Source organism: Papio anubis, chromosome 5, assembly GCF_008728515.1.
Source record: "Papio anubis isolate 15944 chromosome 5, Panubis1.0, whole genome shotgun sequence".
Lineage (NCBI taxonomy): Eukaryota > Metazoa > Chordata > Mammalia > Primates > Cercopithecidae > Papio > Papio anubis.
The window spans coordinates 172,660,257-172,675,208 of record NC_044980.1 but is presented as its reverse complement, the minus strand read 5'-3'; the positions used below and the strand labels follow the sequence as shown (position 1 = coordinate 172,675,208).

At 45.6% G+C, this 14,952-nt stretch overlaps 2 pseudogenes; both read left to right on the top strand.

Moving 5' to 3' along the window:
- Window positions 1-12,482: 12,482 nt before the first annotated feature.
- LOC116275042 lies at window positions 12,483-13,492 on the top strand (annotated as a pseudogene).
- A 187-nt stretch (window positions 13,493-13,679) lies between these two features.
- Window positions 13,680-14,310, top strand: LOC101023621 (annotated as a pseudogene).
- The last annotated feature ends 642 nt before the right edge of the window (window positions 14,311-14,952 follow it).

The window sequence follows — 14,952 nt, the reverse complement described above, 5'->3', positions numbered from 1 at the left end:
AACCTCTGTCTCTGCAAAAATGTTTTCAATTAGCTGGGCAATAATCACGCTGCTGCACTCAAGCATAGGTGACAGAGTGAGACCTTGTCTCAAAAAAAAAAAAAAGATAATTCATAATGATCTTGTGGGATTCATCCTAGGGATGCAAGGATGGTTCGACATATGCAAATCAATCTATGTGATACATCCTATTAACCAAATAAAGGACAACAGCCATATGATCCTTTCAATTGATGCTGAAAAAGCATCTGATAAAATTCAACATCCCTTCTTGATTAAAAACCCTCAAAAAACTGGGTATAGGATGACCATACCTCAACATAATAAAAGCCATATAGGATGGATCCACAGCTAATATCATACTGAACAGGGAAAAACCAAAAGCCTTTCCTTTAAGATCTGGAATAGGACAAGGATGCCCACTTTCACTACTGTTATTCAACGTAGTACTGGGAGCCCTAGCTAGAGTAATCAGACAAAAGAAAGAGAGGGCATCCAAATTGGAAAGGGAGAAGTCAAATTATCCTTGTTTGAAGATGATATGATATGATATTTGGAAAAACCTAAAGACTTCACCAAAATCTATTAGAATGAATGAACAAATTCAGTAAAGTTTCAGAATGTAAAATCAGCATACAAAAATCAATAGCATTTCTATATGCCAGCCTCAAAAATCTGAAAAAGAAATCAAGAAAGTAATCTCATTTATAATAGCTACAAATAAAATAAAATATCTATAGATAAACATAAAATAAGTGAAAGATCTCTACAATGAAAACTGTAAGACATTGATGCAAGAAATTAAAGAGCACAAAAAATGGAAAGATATTCCATGTTCACGGATTAGATTAAATAATATTGTTAAAATGTCCATACTACCCAAAGCAACCTACATGTTCAGTGCAATCCCTTTCAAAACACCAAGGACGTTCTTCAGAGAAATAGAAAAAAAAATTCTAAAATGTGTATGAAATCACAAAAGAGCCAGAATAGCCAAAGCCATCTTAAGCAAAAAGAACAAAACTAGAGGAATCACATCACCTGACTTCAAATTATACTACAGAACTATAGTAACCAAAACAGTATGGTACTGGTATTAAAACAGGCACATACACCAATGGAACAGAATAGAGAACCCAGAAGTAAATCTACAGAGACCTCATTTTCTACAAAGGTGCCAAGAGCACACAATGGGGAAAGGACAGTCTCTTCAATGAATGGTGCTGGGAAAACTGGATATCCATATACAGAAGAATGAAACTAGACCCCATGTCTTACCATATAAAAAAATCAAAATGAATTGAGGACTTAAATCTAAGCTCTCAAATTATAAAACTACTAAAAGAAAACATTGGGAAAACACTCCAGGAAGTTGGTCTGGGCAAAGATTTCTTGAGTAATACTCCAAAAGGACAGGTGACCAAAGCAAGAATGGTCAAATGGGATTACATCAGATTGAAAAGCTTCTGCACAGCAAAGGAAACAATCAACAAAGGAAAGAGACAACCCATAGAATGGGAGAAAATATTTGCAAACTATCTGACCAGGGATTAATAACCAGAATATACAAGGAGCTCAAAAAATTAAATAGGAAAAAAAATCTGATAATCTGATTTTTAAATGGGCAAAAGATCTGAACAGATGTTTCTCGGAAGAAGACATACAAATGGCAAACAGGTATATAAAAAGATGCTAGGGCAGGGCGCGGTGGCTCATGCCTGTAATCCCAGCACTTTGGGAGGCCAAGGCAGATGGATCACTTGAGGGTCAGGAGTTTGAGACCAGCCTGGCCAACATGGTGAAACCCCGTCTCTACTACAAATACAAAAAGTAGCTGGGCGTGGTGATGTGCACCTGTAATCTCAGCTACTGGGGAAGCTGAGGCAGAGGAATTGCTTGAACCCAGGAAGAGGCGGGGGTTGCAGTGAGCTGAGATTGTGCTACTACCCTCCGCCCTGGGTGACCAAGCGAGACTCAAAAGAAAAATGGGCAAAGAATGAGCAAACAATTCACCTACACATCCAAAAAAAAATTAGGGAGTCCTTAAATATATGAAAGAGTGCACATTCCCACTCACAAAAAGAGAATTGTTAATTAAAATCACACCAACATATATTTTTGATCTATCATATTGTCAACCCACTCTATTGTCAAGTTTGTGGATAAATAGGCACCCATATTAGTTGGCTCAGGCTGCCATAACAAAATACTATAAACTGGATGGCTTCAACAACAAAAAAATTATTTTCTCACAGTTCTTGAGGCTGGGAAGTCTAAGATCAAAATGCCAGCCGATTTGGTTGCTGGAGAGGGCCCCTCCAGGCTTGCAGACAGCTGCCAGATTGCTGTGTGCTCCCATGGGTGCACAGAGAGCAAGCTCTCTGGTGTCTCTTTTTATGAGAGCACTAATCCCATTAAACTGGGGCTCCACTCTCATTACTTCATGTAACCTTAATTAACTCCTAACCCTGTCTCTAAATACCATTGCCCTGGGGGTTAGAGCTTCAGCATATAAATGTGGGAGGGACACACACATTCAGTCCGTAACAGTTCTTGTGAAGGGCCATTGGGTTATGTCTATCAAAGTTTACACTGCATTGATCTTTGACCAGACCATCCTGCTGCCTACTGATATAGCAATTGCTATGGGCTGAGTTGTATCTCCTCAAAATTCATGTTGGCGTCCTAGCCCCCCGTACCTCAGGATGGTACTGTATTTGGAAATGGAGCCTTTGAAGAGGAAATTAAATTGAAACCAGGTCATTATTGTGGGCCCGAAACAATCTGACCGGTGTCCTTCTAAGAAGAAGAGATGGAGACACAGATCCACACAGAGGGCAGACCATGTGAGGACACTGGGAAGGAGCCAGGGAGAACGGCCTCAGAATGAGAAAAATCTGCTGACACCTTGACCTTGGGCTTCTGGCCGCCAGAACTGTGAGAAAATACATTTCTGTTGTTGAAGCCGCCCAGTCTGTGGTATTTGCTAGGACAGCCCTAGAAAAATATTACAGTGGCACGCACGCAAAATTCCGCATGTAGTAATTGACTCATTGCCACATCGTTCATGATAGAAAAGGGTGGTATCACTCCGAGTGCACATCTACAGGGTGCTGATGACAGTAACTATGATCCATCTATCTGACGGGAGGCCATGCAGCTGTGCAGATGACGGAGGAAACACTGCGTGCTAAAAATAAAGGATGTTCACTTATGACATTAAGTTCAAAAAGTAAACGAACTGCAGGACAGACTACATAGTATACTCTCTTCTCACTTGTGTTAGAACAGAGGAGAGGGAATAAGAACACATGATATTTATTTGTATTTGCATGAAAAATATAAAAAATGGAAGTTTACACAGAAGCCAATGAAACTACTTACCTGTCTAGTGAGGATGATTGATTTGATCTCTGAACCACGTGAACATATGCTGGTGAATGTGTCCCATGTCGATGCTGCCCTGTGGACAAATCCTGCGTGGTTGTCTCCCATGTGGATGTATGACGTGGATATATCCCATGTGGATGTTATCCCCTGTGAATACATCTGTGTTACTGTATCCCGTGTGAAATTATCCACGTGCATGCCTCCCGTATGAATATGTCTCATGTGGCAGCATCCGTGTGCATGTGCCCATGTGGCTGTATCCATGTACATGTGTCCTATGTGGGTGTATCCCAAGCGAATGTTTCCGCATGGACGTGGCCCACGTGGATGTATCCCACCTGAAGCTACCACATGTGCGTGTGCTATCTGGTAGTCATTAATGCTGCTCACTGAAATTGCTGGTTTTCCTCCTCCTAGGCTCGTGGTCAGATTGCATTTCCGCATCGCTGGAAGTCAGAAGCAGCCATGTGACTTGCATAAGTCAATGAAGTGTGAGCAGAAGTGACAGATGCCATGTTCTTTCTCCTGCCCAGGGATCAGCAATGTTCAGGCAGTCGAGGCTTTGTCGGCCAGGATCCTCAAGGGAAATTATACGGAGCAAAGCTGCCAGCAACCGGGAACAGACACGCAGTATGAGTGAGGTTGAAGCCACAGAGACCTTGGCATTGTTACCATAGCACAACCAAACTTACCCTGACTGACACAGTTATTTATTTTAAAAACTAAGATTTGAATTAGGCCAGGCATGGTGGCTCACACCTGTAATCCTAGCACTTTGGGAGGCCGAGGCGGGCAGGTCACCTGAGGTCAGGAGTTCGAGACCAGCTTAACCAACATGGTGAAACCCCATTGCTACTAAAAATACAAAAATCAGCCAGGCATGGTGGCACGTACCTATAATCTGAGCTACTCGGGAGGCTCGGGCAGGAGAATTGCTTGAACACGGGAGGCCAAGGCTGCAGTGAGCCAAGATCATGCCACGGCACTCCAGCCTGGGCGACAGAGCAGGACTCCATCTCAAAAAATAATAATAATGGCCGGGCGCGGTGGCTCTCAAGTCAATCCCAGCACCTGGGAGGTCGCAGGATCACGCAGGTCAGAGATCGAGAATCATCCTGGCTGCTGGAACACGGTGAAACCCCATCTCTACTAAATGGGGCTAGCCAGCCGGGCGGTGCATGGCCTGTAGTCCCAGTAGCTACCGGGAGGCTGAGGCAGGAGAATGGCGTAAACCGGGAGGGAGCTTGCAGGAGCCGAGATCCGGCCATTCAGCCTGGGCAGAGCTGCAGGTCTGCCTCCAAAAAAAAAAAAAAAATAAAAATAATAATAATAATAATAATAAGACTTGAATTAAAAATAAAAACACAGGAATTAGTCTGTATCCAGCCAGGGGAGAGAAGCCACAGCGTAGGGGGGTCACCTCGTCTTGCTGCACTTTGCTTTATTGCTCTTCCTAGATACTGCAATTTTCCAAGTTGAAGGTTCGTGGCTACCTTGCACTGAACAAGTCCATCAGGGCCATCTTTCCAACAGCACGTGCTCACGTCCTGTCTCTGTCACGTTTTGCGAATCCTCCCAATATTTCACGCATTTTCCTTATTATTATATCTGTTATGGTGATCTGTGATCAGTGATGGTTCAAGTGACTATTGCACTTGTTTTGGGCACCAGGAACCGTGCCCATATAAGACAGTGAACTGAATCCATATGGGTGCGTTCTGACTGCTCCGCCCACCAGCCATTTCCTGTTTCTCTCCCTCTCCTCCAGCCTCCCTATTCTCTGAAACACAACAATATTGAAATTAGACCTATTAATAACCCTACAATGGCCTCTAGGTGTCCAAGTGAAAGGAAGCGCCATGTATCTGTCACTTTAAATCGAAAGCTAGAAATGATTAACCTAGAGAGGAAGGCTGCTGAAAGCCTTCTTTCATCTTAAAAGGTTGTTTTTCTCCTTCCAATTTGGAGAGAACTTAAAACATTTCCATGAGCCCCTAGAAGCACTCTGGGCCCTAGGCACTGTGCCTACTGCACCTGTAGACAAGTCAGCACTGCCCGGTGGGCAGGGTTAAGATGACTTGCTTGGCCAGGCTGCGGCCACCTGCTCACCTGGAGCCTGAGGAGGTGAGGTTCACCCAACCACATGAGCCGAGAGTGGGAGAGAGGGGTCCACAAGAAAAACCCAGGGTCTTTCTCCAAAGAAGGCAGGATGTGGAAAGGTCCCACGCAGGCAAACCACAGATGACCCCAGGCCCGATGCAGCTGAGGCTGAGGTTGCAGTCCTCAGCGGGTCACCCCATTCTCAGATCCACACTTTCTGGGGCCGGGCCTGAGGCTAAGCCACGCGGGGGTGAGAGAACTGGGAGCAGGGGGAAGGGCAGGCAGAGCACTAACCCCTAGGGCCTCTTTCCCTGGAGAGGCAGCAGTTTGAGAATAAAACCCAGAGGCCTTTCTGACAATGGTGGCTGATAGCAGACCTGGCTGAAGCCATTCGTTCTTTCTTTCAGTCAACTTTCATTAAGTGTTAAAACCTTTGATCTTACTTAATGGCAAGAAGACCTGCAGACCACAGTGCTTTGACACAGAGGGGACGAAGACACGCCACGTTGCAGGGCATGTAGAGTCACCCTCGACTTCGAATTCGATGCCTTGTCACTATGCATCCCTTACCCTTCCCTTTTAACTAATAGTTGTCATATATGTTATATCTGTATATACGGCAGACTCCATCAAACAATGTTATCATTTTCTCCTTTAGCAGCCATTCGTATCTTTAAAGAATTTAAGAGGAGAAAAATAGTCTGGTATATTTACCTGGACATGTAGCATTTCTGCTGTTCTTTCGCTTCTGAAGTCCCAAGTTTTCCTGTGGTATCCTTGCCCTTCAGCCTGAAGAACTTCCTTTAACATTCTTTTTCTTTCTTTCTTTCTTTCTTTTAGAGATGAGGTCTTGCTCTGTTGGCCAGGCTGGAGTGTAGTGGCGTGATCGTGGATCACTGCTGCCTCAAACTCCTGGGCTCAAGTGATCCTCTCACCTCAGCCTCTGGGGCAGCGGGGATTACAGAGGTGCACCACCCTGCCAGCTAATGGTTTTTATTTTTATTACTTAATTAATTTATTTATTGAAACAGGATCTCACTCTGTTACCCAGGCTGGAATGCAGTGGTACAATTATGGCTCACTGCAGCCTCGATCTCCTGGACTCAAGCCATTCTCCTGCCTCAGCCTCCCAGGAAGCTAGAACTATAGGCACACGCCCCCACACCCAATTAATTTTTTAATTTTTTGTAGAGATGGGGTCTTTCCATGTTGCTCTGGGTGGTCTCGAACTCTTGGGCTCCAATGATCCTCCTGCCTCAATAACATTTCTTTTATAGCAGGTCTGCTGGCCACAAATCTCCTAGTTTTCCTTGATCTGGGAACATTCCTGAAGGAACGTTCATGGGATATATAGGATCCTGGATGCTATAGAGTCAATGTTTGCATCCCCTCAAAATCCATATGTTGAAACCTCAGTCATATTGTGATCGTATTGAGATGTGGGGCCTTTGTGGGGGTGCTAGGATCATGAAATCAGAGCCCTCCTGACCGGGATTAACATTCTTTTTTTTTCTTTTTGAGACGGAGTCTTGCTGTGTCATCCAGGCTGGAGTGCAGTGGAGTGGTGCAATCTCAGCTCATTGCAAGCTCCACCTCCCGGGTTCACACCATTATCCTGCCTCAGCCTCCCAAGTAGCTGGGACTACAGATGCCCACCACCTCGCCTGGCTAATTTTTTGTATTTTTAGTAGAGACGGGATTTCACCATGTTAGCCAGGATGGTCTCGATCTCCTGACCTCATGATCTGCCCGCCTTGGCCTCCCAAAGTGCTGGGATTACAGGCGTGAGCCACCACGCCCAGCCAGGATTAGCATTCTTATAAAAGAGGCCCCAGAGAGCTCCCTTGTCCCTCCCACTATGTGAGGACACAGTGAGAAGCAGCTGTCTATGATGCAGAAAAGGGGCCCTCACTAGATGGCGAATCTGCCCATGCAGTGATCTTGGACTTCCCAGCCTCCAGAACTGTGAAATTCTCTGCTGTTTACAAGTCACTCAGCCATCACATTCTGTCATAACAGCCTAAATGGACTAAGACACTGGGTTAACAATTATTTCCCTTCAGCACTTGAAAGATGTTGCTCCCTGGTCTTCTGGCCTCTGGGATTTCTGGGGAGCAATCCACAGTCTGCTATTCTCCTGTATGCCATGTGTCACTCTTCTCTGGCTTCTTTCGAGGTTTATTCTTCATCTTTTGTTTACATCGGCATGATTAAAGTGTGTTTGAGTGTGGTTTTCTGTAAGTTTATCCTTTTGGAGATTTGCTGAGCTTCTTGAATCTGTATAAATGTTTAGTAAGCTTGGGAAATTTTCAGCCATTGTTTTTTCAATGTATTGTTTTCTGCCCAGTCACCTTGTACTCTCTTTCTGAGACTCCAATAACACAAATCATCAACCTTCTCATATTGCCCCATAGCCCCTGAGGCTCTTTTTCTTTTTTCACTCTTTGTTTCTATTATTCAAATTGGATTGTTTCTACTGTTCTACCCTCAAGTCCACTCTTTCCTCTGTCATCTCCATTCAGTTACATATCTCATCCACTGGACTTTTGATTTCAGATATTGTATTTTCCAGCTCTAAAATTTCCATTGGTTGTTTCTATTTGTGTGCTGAAAGCATTTACCTTTTCATGTTTTTTTCTAGGAATATTTGCCTTTACCTCTTGGGGCACAGTTCTTTTTTTTTTTTTTTTTTTTTTCTTTGAGTCAGAGTTTTACTCTTGTTGCCCAGGCTGGAGTGCAGTGGTGCGATCTCAGCTCACTGCAACCTCCTGGATTCAAGTGATTCTCCTGCCTCAGCCTCCCAAGTAGCTAGGATTACAGGCGCGTGGTACCACACCCGGCTAATTTTTGTGTTTTTAGTAGAGATGGGGTTTCACCATGTTGGCCAGGCTGGTCTCGAACTCCTGACCTCAGGTGATCCACCTGTCTCAGCCTCCCAAAGTGCTGAGACTACAGGTGTGAGCCATCACACCTGACTGTCATTTTTTTTTCTAGGAATGTTTGCCTTTACCTCTTGGAGCACAGTTCTAAGAGCCACTACAATGTCTGGGTTATCTGGAGACCAGCATCTCTTGCTGGTTAACTTTTCTCTTGAGAATTGGTCACGTTTTGTTGGTTATTTGAACTTCAATTAATTTTGGATTGCATCCTGGACATATTGAATATCACGCGTGAGACCCTGGGTGTTTGTTAAAATTCTCTGGACAGTGACATTTTACTGTGGTGGCTTTAGCAAGCAATCGATCCTGACTAGGTTCAGATCATACATGCTGCCTCATCTTCTATGTGTGGTAGATGCAATGCCTCCTTCATTTTCAAAGACTTTGCTTGGTGGACTGTAAGGTGGCACAGCTGCCCTGGAGTTAAGTGTGACAGTTTCTTGCGATGCTAAACATGACTTACCATGTGACTCTACAATGACACTCTTGGGCATCTGTCTCAGAGACGTGAAAACTCATGTTTAACAGAAACATGTACATGAATCTTCATAGTCACTGTGTTTACCACAGCCCAAAACTGGGAACAATCCAAATATCCCTCATGGGGGGAAAAGTTAAAAGAACTCTGAAACATCCATGCAATGGAATATTACTCAGAAATAAAAAGGAACTAGCTATTGATACATGTAGCAACTTGGATGGATCTTGCAGACCTTATGCTTTGCGAGAAAAGCTAATCTTAGAAGGTAACATACTGTATGATTCCATTTACATAACTTCTCAAAATGACAAAGCTACAGGAATAGAGAACAGATTAGCACTTGCCAGAGCACAGGGAAAGGCATGGAAGTGAGTAAACTGTACAGCGGTAGCACAGGGAGTTTCTAGTGACAGGAGTGGTTCAGGGTCTTGATTGTGGTGGTTACACAAATCTATACAAAAATTGCATAGCACTATACAAACACACACATAGACACACACATGCTTGTAAAAACTAGTGAACTCTGAATAAGGTCTGTAGTCTAGTTAATAGCATTGTGCCAATGTCAACTTCCTGGTTTTAGTATCATACTACAATGTCTTATATAATTATATAAGATATCCCCATTGGGGTTGACAATGGAGGATAAAAATGGCAAAAAAAAAAAAAAAGAAAGAAAAAAGATATTCCCCTTGGGGGAAGCTGGGTGAAGAGTACACAGGATTTTCAGCACTATCTTCGCAACTTCCGATGAATCCATAGTTATTTAAAAGTGAAAAACTTTTTTTTTTTTTTTTTTTTTTTTGAGATGGAGTCTCACTGTCACCCAAGCTGGAACGCAATGGTGTGATCTCAGCTCACTGTAATCTCCGCCTTCAAGCAATTCTCCTGTCTCAGCCTCCCAAGTAGCTGGGATTACAGGTGCACAACACCACGCCCAGCTAATTTTCATATTTTTAGTAGAGACAGGGTTTCACCATGTTGACCAGGCTGGTCAGGAACAGCCAAATGTGAAAACCTTTTTTTTTTTTGAGACAGAGTTTTGCTCTTGTTGCCCAGGCTGGAGTACAGTGGTGAGTGCAACCTCCACCTCCCAGGTTCAAGCGATTCTCCTGCCTCAGCCCCCAGAGTAGCTGAGATTACAGGCTCAAGCCACCATGCTCAGCTAATTTTTGTATTTTTAGCAGAGATGGGGTTTCACCATGCTGGCCAAGCTAGTCTAGTACTCTTGATCTCAGGTGATCTGCCCACTTTGGCCTCCCAAACTGTTGGGATTACAGGCGTGAGCCACCGCACCCGGCCGTGAAAAACTTTTAAAAAGACTTTGGTATACTACTCTGGGTCTGTTCTGTGCAACTTGCAGGCAAACCTGGGATTTGCATTCATTCATCCACGGAATTAGGGACCCCTCCTCAGCCCTCTCCTCTTGGGGTTGACCTCACACTCAGTGGCTTCTGTGGGATTCCTCTCAGAGTTTTGTGTGCTCGTGCTGCTGGCACCATAATGCAGCTTTGAACCTCAGCTGCCCTCAGTTGAAGCAGGAGAGAAAAAAAGGGAAAATAAATGAACACAACGGCCTCCCTTCCACGCACGCTGCATGTTGCAGAGGGCCCTTTCCCAGTCCTCTGGCTAGAGAAATGGTATGTCATTATAAAATACACATTTGGTTTTCATCTGGGCTTCCTGGCCCACAACTCCTAGAATCCTTGGAATCTCCACAGTGGTGGCTTTCATGTGCTAAAGAGGGGGGTGAAGGCGGGCAGCCCCCAGGTGGCTCCAGGATGGGGCTGGTCACCAGAAAGACCAAGACAGGACTAGAGGCCTGGGACTTCCAGCCTCACCCCCCAGCCTCCAGGGAGGGGAGAGGGGCTGAAGGGTAAGTGTTCACCCATGGCCAGTGATTTAACCAGCCATGCCCATGTAATGAAGCCTCTGTGTAACCTCCAGGATAGCTGAGCACATGGAGCTTCCTGGAGGGCGGCGTGCCCAGGGAGGGCACAGAACCTTCGTGCCCCTTTCCCCATGCCTTGCCCATGCATCTCTTCATCTATATCCTTTGCAATACCCTTTATAATAAACCAGCAAACGTAAGTGTGTCCCTGAGTTCTGTGAGCCGCTCTAGCCAATTAATTGAACACAAGGAGGGTGTCATGGGAACCCCAACTTAAAGCCGGTCCGTCAGAAGTTCCTGAGGCCCAGACTTGGGAGTGGCATCAGAAGTGGGGGCAGTCTTGGGGACTGAGCCCCACCCTGTGGGCTCCGACGATATCTCCAGGTAGATAGCATTAGAATATGGAGGACACCCTGATGCAGAATTGGTTGCTTGCTTGCTGGCATGTGGGGAGAATCCCCCAACACTTGGCCACCGAAGCCTTCTGTGTTGCTTACTGTGGCGTGGGAGCAGAGGAAACACGGTTTGTGTTTTTTCTACTCGCAGATGGTTCTCTTGGTGTCTTCTCTGCCCATACATGCTGCACAGTTCTGTACTGGGGCTGACCTCAGTTCAAAACCTGGAGACAAGAAAGAAAAAGAAACTGGGAAACTTGCCCTTGAATGGGTCATCCTTCAAGTTTCAGCTCTTCTCTCCAGTCTGCCTGCTCCTGTTAACACTGCAGAGTCCTTAGCTAGTGACTTGTTGATTTTGTCCCCAGTCGGCGGCATGGATGAATTGTAGTGGTCTCTTACTTCATCTTGGCCAGTTTCAGAATCCAAAATATAATTTTTTTTTTTTTTTTTTTTTTGAGACGGAGTCTCGCTCTGTCGCCCAGGCTGGAGTGCAGTGGCCAGATCTCGGCTCACTGCAAGCCCCGCCTCCCGGGTTCACGCCATTCTCCTGCCTCAGCCTCCGGAGTAGCTGGGACTACAGGCGCCCGCCACCACGCCCGGCTAGTTTTTTGTATCTTTTAGTAGAGACGGGGTTTCATCGTGTTAGCCAGGATGGTCTCGATCTCCTGACCTCGTGATCCGCCCGTCTCGGCCTCCCAAAGTGCTGGGATTACAGGCTTGAGCCACCGCGCCCGGCCAGAATCCAAAATATAATATTTAACCTCCCTAATTACCATGCAAGACTAATATTAATTCTCCCATTTTTTTTATTTATTTTAATTTTTTTTTTTTTTTTTTTGAGATGGAGTCTCGCTCTGTTGCTCAGGGTGGAGTGCAGTGGTGCGATCTCGGCTCACTGCAAGCTCTGCCTCTCGGGTTCAAAGGATTCTCCTGCCCCAGCCTCCCAAGTAGCTGGAATTACAGTTGAATGCCACCACATCTGGGTAACTATTTTTTTGCATTTTTAGTAGAGACGGAGTTTCACCATGTTGGCCAGGCTGGTCTCAAACTCCTGACATTGGGTGATCCGCCCACCTCAGCCTCCCAAAGTGCTGGGATGACAGGCGTGAGCCACCGCACCTGGCCAATTCTCCCATCTTAAGGATTAAAAACTTGAGGTTTAAAGAGGTATAGCCATCTGTCCAATCTGTATAGCCAATGCTAAGGTTTATCTCTATTTAAAATTAGCTGGTGAAACTTGTGTGGGGTGGAGTCAGAAAACAGGGGAGGGCAAAAGTAAACAGGTGATGGAAGAACAGAGTGGTAGGGGAGGAAGAGGGTGAAATGGGAGAGAAAAGGAAGAGAAGGCCAGGCACAGCGGCTCACACTTGTAACCTGAGCGCTTTGGGAGGCTGAGGTGGGAGGATCACTTGAGGCCAGGAGTTCCAGGCCAGCCTGGGCAGCATGGCAAGACCCTGTCTCAACAACAACAGAAAATTAACCAGGCACGGTGGTGCGTGGCTGTAGCCTTAGCTACTCAGAAGGCTGGGTCACTGGGTCAGGAGGATGGCTTGAGCCTGAGAGTTTGAGGCTGCAGGGAGTTATGTATCTGCCACTGCACTCCAGCCTGGGCAGCAGAGCCAGACCCCATCAAAAACAAAAACAGAAAAAGGCGCTGCAGCTGCAGAATGGTCAGCGGTGGCAGGAGGCACGGGTCGGCGGGGAGGGGCCTGTGAAAAAACAGTCGATGTGAAGAAAAGTAAATTCTGTGAAGACGATGTGATCTTCAAAAAGAAGTAGAAAATGATTATAAGCTCTCTTCACCTGAAGATGTCGATGGCTTCTGGAAGTTCTGTGAAGAACTGGATCCTGAAAAGCCCGCTGGTCACTTTCTGCAAAGCCTCGGGCTTCAGTTAGTTGGTCCTTCTGATATCCTTGCTGGAAAACAAAAAACGAAGGAAAATTCAACAGGCCCGAATGTTAACTTTCATTGGAGGTTTTACTGTGATCCTCCTGAGTTCCAGACCATTACTATTGGAAATAATAAAACTCAGTACCACATAGGGTATTTCAGGGGTTCTACTGATGAACTTCCTGCATATGTTGGTATAAATGAAGCAAAGAAAAAGTGTACAATTGTTCCAAATGGAGATAATGTATTTGCTGCAGTCAAATTATTTTTGATGAAAAAACTTAAAGAAGTAACGGATAAAAAGAACACTGGGCCGGGTGTGGTGTCTCACGCCTATAATCCCAGCACTTTGGGACGCCGAGGCAAGCAGATCACCTGAGGTAGGGAATTCGAGACCAGCCTGACCAACATGGAGAAACCCCATCTCTACCAAAAAGACAAAATTAGTCGGGCATGGTGGCACATGCCTGTAATCCCAGCTACTCAGGAGGCTGAGGCAGGAGAATCGCTTGAACCCAGGAGGCGGAGGTTGCGGTGAGCCGAGATCACACCATTGCACTCCAGCCTGGGTAACAACAGCAAAACTTTGCCTCAAAAAAAAAGAAAGAAAAAGAAAGAAAAGAAAACTAATCTCTTGAAAAACATAGATGAAAAACTCACAGAAGCAGCCAGAGAAGTGGGGTACTCCCTGGAACAGAGAACCAAAGATGAAACAGAGAGATGAGAACGTTGTGACGAAGGTCATTCGTGGTGCAGGCTTGGCGTTCCAGTGGATAAAAATCATGTTGGGTACACAGAGCTCCCTGAAACACATGCTGACGTCAAGAGAATTTGCAAGACAATAGTTGAGGCTGCAAGGGAGGAGGAGAGACTCAAAGCTTTTGTTCCCATTCAGGGAATGATGACTTTTGTGCAGTTTGCTAATGATGAACGTGATTACGGCTCGGGGCTTGAGTTGGGAATGGAGCTCTTTTGCTGTGGCTCACATTATTTTCATAAAGTTGCTGGCCAGCATTTACCTCTTGCATATAATCTGTTGAAGAGGAATCTGCAGAAATTACTGAGGATCATCTCGCAAACAGAAGTAAAGAGAACACAGAGCAACTTGCTGCATGAGTGAGGTGGCTTTGTTTGGTGTACAGTATTTCAAAGGATTGTGTTAAACTTGTGATTTTTGTTTTGTTTTTAAGGAATACAAAAAATAAACATTTAATAAAAACGTTTATAAGTTAAAGAAAAAAAATAGAAAAGGCAAAGGAGGAGAAAATAGAGAAGGTAATCTCCTTCCCCATGGGTCAGGACGGTACCAGGCAATGCAGCCCTACACAGAGAGTACCCACCCAGAACCACCGCCTTCACACAGTCCCCTCCCTTCATGAAGTTAGTGTAAGCACATCAGCCAGTCTGTGATGTCATCGTATCTCCTGTTCCAGTCAGGGGCTCGGGCTTAAAGCAATCAGCCCTGGCATCGCCTTGTTGATGCTATTCGTCCAGAGTGGTTGGGCAGGTATCAAAATCGGCTGAAGGCCATGTGTGGTGGCTCTTGCCTGTAATCCCAGCACTTTGGGAGGCTGAGGCAGGAGTATCACTTGAGCCCAGGATTTAAGAGCAGCCTGGGCCAGGCACGGTGGCTCACGCCTGTAATCCCAGCACTTTGGGAGGGCAGATCACGAGGCCAGAAGATTGAGACCATCCTGGCTGACACGGTGAAACCCCGTCTCTACTAAAAATACAAAAAATTAGCTGGGTGTGGTGGCGGGAGCCTGTAGTCCCATCTACTCGGGAGGCTGAGGCAGGAGAATGGCGTGAACCCGGGAGGCGGAGCTTGCATTGAGCTGAGATCGCGCCACCGCACTCCAGCCTGA